The sequence below is a fragment of the Theropithecus gelada genome, chromosome 2 (genome assembly GCF_003255815.1).
Source record: "Theropithecus gelada isolate Dixy chromosome 2, Tgel_1.0, whole genome shotgun sequence".
In the NCBI taxonomy this organism is placed as follows: Eukaryota; Metazoa; Chordata; class Mammalia; order Primates; family Cercopithecidae; genus Theropithecus; species Theropithecus gelada.
In genome coordinates, this window is record NC_037669.1 from 104,531,328 (window position 1) to 104,538,350 (window position 7,023).

Here is a 7,023-nt window from a genome sequence, read left to right on the forward strand (position 1 = left end):
CAGGTAATCACTGTTTTTTGGTGTGGGGGGGGGGTTTGGTTTGGTTGGTTGGTTTGTGTGTATGTGTGTGTGTGTGTTTTGAGACATAGTTTCACTCTTGCCCAGGTTGGAGTACAATGGCGGGATTTCAGCTCACTGCAACCTCTACCTCCCAGGTTCAAGTGATTCTCCTGCCTCAGCCTCCCAAGTAGCTGGGATTACAGACATGCACCACCACGCCCGGCTAATTTTTGTATTTTTAGTAGAGACGATTTCACCACATTGGTCAGGCTGGTCTCAAACTCCTGATCTAGGGTGATCCACCCACCTCGGCCTCCCAAAGTGCTGAGGTTACAGGCATGAGCCACCCACTCCCAGCCAAGACCAGGTAATCACTGTTAACCCCTAGAAACTGAAGTTGGCAGGGTTAATAATTAAAAGGAGCAAGATACAATTAGTGTGTGAAAGGACCTGGCAGGAATTTCAAGCTGTAGTTAACTAGATACTAGGTTCAGGCTGGGCGCAGTGGCTCATGCCTGTAATCCCAATACTTTGGGAGGCCAAGGCGGGTGGATCACCTGAGGTCAGGAGTTCGAGACCAGCCTGGCCAACATGGCGAAACCCCGTCTCTACTAGAAATACAAAAATTAGCCTGGTGTGGTGGCAGATTCCTGTAATGTCAGCTACTTGGGAGGGTGAGGCAGGAGAATCGCTTGAACCTGGGAGGCAGAGATTGCGGTGAGCTGAGATTGTGCCATTGCTCTCCAGCCTGGGCAACAAGAGTGATACTCCATCCCAAAAAAACTAGGTATTACATTCACAGAAATAAAAACACACTAGTCTTTTGCCAAAGACACCTGCAACTATTGAACTATGTTGTAGAAAGATAAATACTCAAACTTAACGAGAAATGACAGTTGACCAACATCATGGGTTTGAACTGTGTGGGTCTCCTTACAGGAATTTTCTTCTGCCTCTGCCACCCTTGAGGCAGTAAGACTGGCACCCCCACTCCCTCACCCTACTCAATTTGAAGATGATGGAGGATGAAGACTTCTGATCCACTTTGGTGTAGAAAATAAGGATTATAAGAACAGATACACAATATATACACAAGTTTTGTGTTACATAGGTTATTGGTAAAACTTGTGACCAACAGACTGTTCAGGGGGAATCAAAGGTTGTGCGCAGCTAGGTACAGAGGATTACATGAGAAGAAAGACTAGGACCTCAAGAAAAAACCTTGCTCGTTGTCTTCATCTGGAGAAATAGGCATGAGTTTACAGGTATCTTCTGAACAGATCAATATCTTAACCATCTTTGTGGTTAAAGGGTTTGAGCAGCAGGATAGATTGGTAACAAAGCAAAGGCAATGAACACACCAACATGGATATCCACTCAAGTTTAAACGTTATTGCCAGCACTGGCAATAATGTGAAACACACTTTGATGGAAATAACTGCAATATTAAGTTTACCTGTGAAGGGGGGACAGTAATTTTCACTGAAAATAACATTCTGGATTTGGTTTCTTGTCATTCCTTTATGGGACCTTATATCCATACCTGTATTGTACTATGTGACTTGGCTTCTGTACCAGAGTTCACTGGAGAAAACCATTTCTATATAGTTGATACCAACTATACATACTGTTTGTATTGATTTTGAGAGAGGGTCTCACTGTGTAACCCAGGCTGGAGTACAGTAGTGTGATCGCAGCTGAACTGCAGGCTTGAACTGGGCTCAAGTGATCCTCCCATTTCAGTCTCCAAAGTAGGGAACTACAGGTCCAGTTATTTTTTGTGTTTGGTTTTTTTGAGAGGGAATCGTGCTTTGTTACCCAGGCTCGAGTGCAGTGATATGATCTCAGCTCACTGCAACCTGTCTCGGGTTCAAGCGATTCTCCTGCCTCAGCCACCGAAGTAGCTGGGATTACAGGTGCCTGCCACCACGCTAATTTTTGTATTTTTAGTAGAGACGGGGTTTCACAGTGTTGCCAGGCTCATCAAACTACTGACCTCGTGATCCGCCTGCCTTGGCCTCCCAAAGTGCCAGGATTACAGGCGTGAGCCACTGTCTCCTGGCCCAAGTTCAGCTAATTTTAAGAGACGTGTCGTATTATGTTGCCCAGGCTGATCTCAGTCCTCCCACCTTGGCCTCTGTAAAGTGTTGGGATTACAGGCGTGAGCCACCGCATCTGGCCAGGTTCTCTATTTTTAAATCCTAAATTAGAATTAACTGAATCGTAAGGTGTATGAACATTTTTAAAGTTCTTGAATGTACCAATACGCATCACTAAATTATTTTCCAGGGCTGTACTAATTAACCTACCAGAAACTGTATGAAAGTGCCTTGAATCCTTAGTCTTAACACAAAGTTGATTGATAAAAGCACTTTGCTCAAGTTTGGAAATATCTGGACTATCTCATGTGAAAGGACATATGCTTCTAACTTTACCTGTGCCCTTTAAAGTTTGCTTTTATTCACTCCATCTCAAGGCAAGTAACAACGGTGAATAGGGCATAGTTGTCTTCCATTCATCCCATTCATTGCTGTTTTTTTGTTTGTTTGTTATTTGTGATACAAAGTTGAGCTCTTGTCACCTAGGCTGGAGTGCAGTGGCACCATCTTGTCTCACTGCAACCTTCACCTCCCAGCGGTTCAAGCAATTCTCCTGCCTCAGCTTCCTGAGTAGCTGGGATTACAGACACCTGCCACCACGCCTGGCTGATTTTTGTGTTTTCAGTAGAGACGGTTTTGCCATGTTGGCCAGGCTGGTCTTAAACTCCTGATATCAGGTGATTCACCTCCCGCGGCCTCCCAAAGTGCTGTGATTGCAGGCCTGAGCCACCGCGCCTGGCCACATCACATTCATTTTTGCTTATCTCCCCCAATACAGTATCGCCAAGTGCAGTGGCTCATTGTAATCCTAGCACTTTGCAAGGCCAAGGCAGGTGGATTACGAGCTCAGGAGTTCAAGGCCAGCTTGGACAGCACGGTGAAACCCTGCATTTACAAAACAAACAAATTAGCTGGGCACAGTGGCTCACACCTGTAGTCCCAGTTACTTGGGCTGAGGTGGGAGAAAAAAAAATTATATTCTGGAACACTCCTTGTTGCCTTAATTAAAGCTTTTGTATGCTTATTTGCCAACCTTTCTATCACCTTTATGGAGCTCCTTGGAATATTCTTCAAGTGTGTCTAGTCAGCTGTTGCTGCATAATAACTAATCGTAAAATCTTAGGCGTACAATAATAAGCATTTGTTTAGCTCACTGAGACAGGGTTCACCTCTGGCTGTGCTGATCTTAGCCAGGCTCTCAACTCATCTGCATGGCAGCAAGGGTGTTGGCTAAACTAGGCTGCAGTGACAGAAACATCTTCACCCTGCAGGGGTGTGGGTCTGCTCCACATGTCTCAGCCTCTTTGGACAAGTGGGCAAGCCACCACGAGTTCCTCTAATGGTGATGGCAGAAACAAGTTCGCCCAGATTCATTTCAAATGCTTGTATTACGTCTACTAATTTCCCAAGGCAAATCTACATGGCCAAGGCAAAAGTCAAGGAATGAGGAAATCAGCTGGGTGTGGTGGCTTACGCCTGTAATCCCAGCACTTTGGGAGGCCAAGGCAGATGGATCACCTGAAGTCAGGGGTTCAAGACCAGCCTGGCCAACATGGTGAAAACCCATCTCTACAAAAGTTTGCCGGGCATGATGGCAGGTGCCTGTAATCCCAGCTACTTGGGAGGCTAAAGTGGAAGAATGGCTTCAACCCAGGAGGCAGATGCTGCAGTGAGCCGAGATTGCACCATTGCACTCCAGCCTGAACAGAGTCAGACTCCTATCAAAAAAAAAAAAAAAAAAGGAATGAGGAAATCCCCAATTTTACTTGGGGAGATAGCAAAATTAGTGGCAAAGGGCATAGAAAGGAATTGATAATCCCCCACACCAAGCTTTCCATGCTGATACTGAACATGTGTCATTTTTTCTGCTGCTCAGCTCCCTGGCATTAAGACTGCCTTTAGAAAGTTATCCATTGAATGAGTCTTGATGGGAGGCAGAGCCCACTTTTAACACCACAAATGCTGAAAATCCCAAATGCTTGTGCACCCAGGCTCTTGCATCTACAGCATATGCATGTGTATAGGACCTAGGCTTGGTCAATCAGGTGCATCTAAACTAAATCAGTAATTAGTGACTCTCAAGAAGTAGGAACAATGGAAAATGTGTTTAAGTGGATGATAAGGATGTCTCAGAAATGGCAGCAACATTGGGGGGAGCGATGAAGAAGGGTAGTTCTAGCTCGAATGGTCAAGTTTCTTGTCTGCTACCAGTGGCAGCTGTGTGACATCCTGTGGTGTCCAGGGTTTGGCAGTGGCCGTGACTTCACTGAGCTTTGTGGTGTGACTCTAGCTATTAAGCTTCCTTCTATGCTTGTTTTCCAAGCCTGGTTTTCCCCTCTCCCTGCAGTCTTTCAACTACCCAGTGTTCTTTAAAAAAAAAAAAAAAATTCTGCTCAAATCAGCTGGCATTGTTTCTTATCACTTGTAACCAGTAATCCTGATACAATATTCCTTCCCTATTATGATGCCTAATTGGTAGCCATCCCTCTAATTATCATGTCCCCTCCATTCTCCACCGAGTGGTAGAAGTGAATGCCTTAGAAGGTAAATCAGATCACGTGATCTTTTGTTTTCAGTTGCATCTTGCACTTAGATATAAATCTTAGTAGTCTACCGGGACCTCCATTATCCAGCCCACCTCACAACCTCTTCCTCCAGCCTCATCTTGCAACTTTCTTTTCTTTTGACGACTGGAAGCAGTGCTTCCTCAGCTTTAGTAACCTAGAGTAGAAAAGTCCCAGCAAGGGCCCGGCACGGTGACTCATGCCTGTAGTCCCAGCACTTTGGGAGGCTGAGGCAGGTGGATCACCTGAGATCAGTTCAAGACCAGCCTGGCCAACATAGTGAAACCCTGTCTCCACTAAAAATACAAAAATTAGCCAGGCGTGGTGGCACACGCCTGTAATCCCAGCTACTTGGGAGGCTGAGGCAGGAGAATTGCTTGAGCCCAGGAGATGGAGGTTGCAGTGAGCCAGGATCTCGCCGCTGCACTCCAGCCTAGCCGACACAGCAAGACTCTGTCTAAAAAAAAAAAAAAATTTACAGCAAGAAGCCACTTGGGGAAGAGAAAACATAGGAGACGCAAGATAGAGCTAAATCTTGGAAATGGGTTCCTGGGTATTTCTTAGCCTTGGGACAAGTTCCCTAATCCTTTCATTATTTTGCTACGGCATCCTTGATGTTTGTGATTTTGATACAATCTGTTTAAAAACATTATTTAAAAGTAGGTAACTTAATTTTTGTTTGTGATGTTCCAAAGCTGTAAATGCCCTTACAGTTTCTTTGTGTGTAAAGATTTTCTCAATACGATTTTTCTCAATACAATGAATACATTTTTGTCAAAGCTAAAAGGTTATCAGCTTCTTCATCCCTGAAAGATCTGGGGGAAAAAAGGTATCAGATTCTTAAAACAAATACTATATTTTTCTCTCTACCCACCAAAATGATTATTTCTCATGAGTCAATATAAAGAAGAATCTTAGGCCAGGCGCGGTGGCTCAAGCCTGTAATCCCAGCGCTTTGGGAGGCCGAGACGGGCGGATCACAAGGTCAGGAGATCGAGACCATCCTGGCTAACATGGTGAAACCCCATCTCTACTAAAAAATACAAAAAACTAGCCGGGGGGCGGGGTGGCGGGCGCCTGTAGTCCCAGCTACTTGGGAGGCTGAGGCAGGAGAATGGCGTGAACCCGGGAGGCGGAGCTTGCAGTGAGCTGAGATCCGGCCACTGCACTCCAGCCTGGGTGACAGAGCGAGACTCCGTCTCAAAAAAAAAAAAAATAGAATCTTATGTTTATATTATAACTCTGCATCAGTCTAAATGTGTTATTTACATGAAAAAGGAAGCAATGATGGCAATGAAACCACTGGCATCCATTTATGTAACCAACCAACATCCATCTATGTAAAAAACAAAACGCTTCTTAATTGCAAGCACTTTTTTTCTCCATACATTGTTTGTTGTACAATTTATGTTATCCAAAAAAGAATTAGTTTTGTCTATTCTCAATCTTTATGTAAACAAAATTATCCAGTGTGTACACTTTTGTGTCTGAGTTCTTTTGCTCAGCATGTTTTTGTGACTTCCTTATATGGTTGTATATATCAGTGGTTTGTTCTTTTTATTGCCAATAATACTCCACTGTATGAATATATGATGTTTTTATCCATTCTCCTGTTGAACACCTGGCTGTTTATAGTTTTTAACTATTATGAATAAAGCTACTATAAACATTCTTATACAGGTCTTTTTGTAGACATATTTGTATTTCTCTTGAATAAATACCTAGGAGTAGAATTTCTGGGTCATAAAGTGAAAGTATGTTTAACTTTTAAAGAAACTAAGTTTTCAAATGTGATTGTACCATTTTATATTCCCACCACCAAGGTATGAGAGCTCCAGTTGGCCCTTATTTTGCCAATATTTAGTATTGCCGGTCTTTTAGCTTTTGGTTGGTTTTGTAGTGACTTCTCATTATTTTATTTATTTTTTTATGTATGTATTTATTTTTTGAGACAGAGTCTTGCTCTGTTGCCCAGGCTGGAGTGCAGTGGCACGATCTCAGCTCACTGGAACCTCCACCTCCCGGGTTCAAGTGATTCTCCTGCCTCAGCCTCCCAAGTAGTTGGGACTACAGGTGTGTGCCACCATGCCTGGCTAATTTTTTTGTATTTTTAGTAGAGACAAGGTTTCGCCATGTTGGCCAGGCTGGTCTCCAACTCCCGGCCTCCCAAAGTGCTGGGATTACAGGTGTAAGCCATTGCACCTGACTGTTTCACATGATTTCACCTGACTGTTTCTCATGATTTTAATTTGCATTTTGCACACTTTAAAAAGTAATGTGTTAGGATTCTCCACAGAAACAGAACCAATAGGAGGTATATTAATATTTCTTTTTTTTTTTTTTTTTTTTTTTTTTTTTTT